A 1,553-nucleotide genomic window follows, 5' to 3' on the forward strand; every position below is an offset into this window, starting at 1 on the left:
CACAGTATTTCTATTGTTGATTAGCGTGCTGTTTAGGTGATAGCATTCGGTGACAAAACGTTGCTCTGTGGTGCTAATTAGGATTTTAGTTTTGGGTGTGTGGCTTTCCTGGTTCACGCTGATAGATTTTCTCCATTTTCTTCAGGTTTGTCAGCCCGAAGAGGCTGGCTAATTTGGCAGGGCAGTTTATAATCATTTGCACAGTCATCTTGGGTGTGTGCCTCTAGGGTGTGGTCATCTGCAAACAGTAATTCCTGAATGAATGTCTCTAGGACTCTGGACTCTGTTTGAAGTCTGTTGAGGGAGAAGAATTTCCCAGAGGAGAGGAAGTGAGCTCTAGTATGTAGTGCGATGGTTAGATTTACAGGCAGGAGATAAGGAGGACACAAGGGGGCAGAATCAGTCAATCAGTGGCCTTTATTGAGCGCTTACTGTGAGCAGAACACTGTACTAAGTTCTTCGGAGAGTAAGTAAAACAGAATCATAGCAACTCTGTTGAGTCAAGTACAGTGGCCTAATGGAAAGAGCACAGACCTGAGAGGCAGAGGACCTGGGTTCTAGTCCTAGCTCTATCACATGTCTGCTGCGTAACCTGGGGCTAGTCACTTAACTTCTCTACACCTCACTTTACCTCATCTGTAAAATGGGGATTGAGACTGTGTACCCCGTGTGAAACATGGACTCTATCCAATCCAATTAGCCTGTATCTACTCCAGTGCGAAGTACAGGGCCTGATTCATAATAAGCGCCATCAAAAAAACCCCCCCAAAAAATTAAAAAACAGAGGTGGTAGATAGGTTCCTTGCCCACAAGGAACTTATAGTTTATAGGGGGAGGCAGACATTAAAATAAAACACAGGTATGTACATAATAAGTGCTTTGAGATTAATGATGAGGCGAATAAAGGGTACAAATCTATCAGGGCAACGCAAAAAGAAGCAGGAGCAGGGAAAATGAGGGTTTAGTTGGGGAAGACCTCTTGAAGGAGATGTGATTTTAATTCCGCTTTGAAGGTGGGGAGAATGGAGATCTGTCAGATATGAAGGGAGAGGGAATTCCAGGCCAGAGGTAGGACTTGGGCGAGGGGTTGGCGGTGAGATAGATGAGATCGCGGGACAAGGAGTAGGCATTAAAGGAGTGAAGTGAGTGGGCTGGGTTGTAGTAGGAATTGGCAAGGAAAGATAGAAGGCAAGTTGATTGAGTGCTTTAAAGCTGATGGTAAGGAGTTTCTGTTTGAGGCAGAGGTGAATGGGCTACCACTGGAAGTTACTGAGGCGTGAGGAGTTGCGGACTACACAGTTTGTAGAAAAATGATCCAAACTGCAGAATATATGGACTGGAGGGGGAAGAGACAGGAAGCGGAGAGGTCAGTGAGAAGACTGATGCAGTAGTCAAACCAGGATAAGTGATAGGATCAGTGAGGTAGCAGTTTAGATGGAGAAGAAAAGGGAGATATTATGGATGTTGTAAAGGTAGATTAAAAAATCTGAGAGTGGGGAGAGGAAGGAAAGGGGCCTTTGTGGAACAGTAGCTCTTATATTTCCTCCCTCAGC

This window comes from Ornithorhynchus anatinus, chromosome 3, assembly GCF_004115215.2.
Source record: "Ornithorhynchus anatinus isolate Pmale09 chromosome 3, mOrnAna1.pri.v4, whole genome shotgun sequence".
Classification (NCBI taxonomy): Eukaryota; Metazoa; Chordata; class Mammalia; order Monotremata; family Ornithorhynchidae; genus Ornithorhynchus; species Ornithorhynchus anatinus.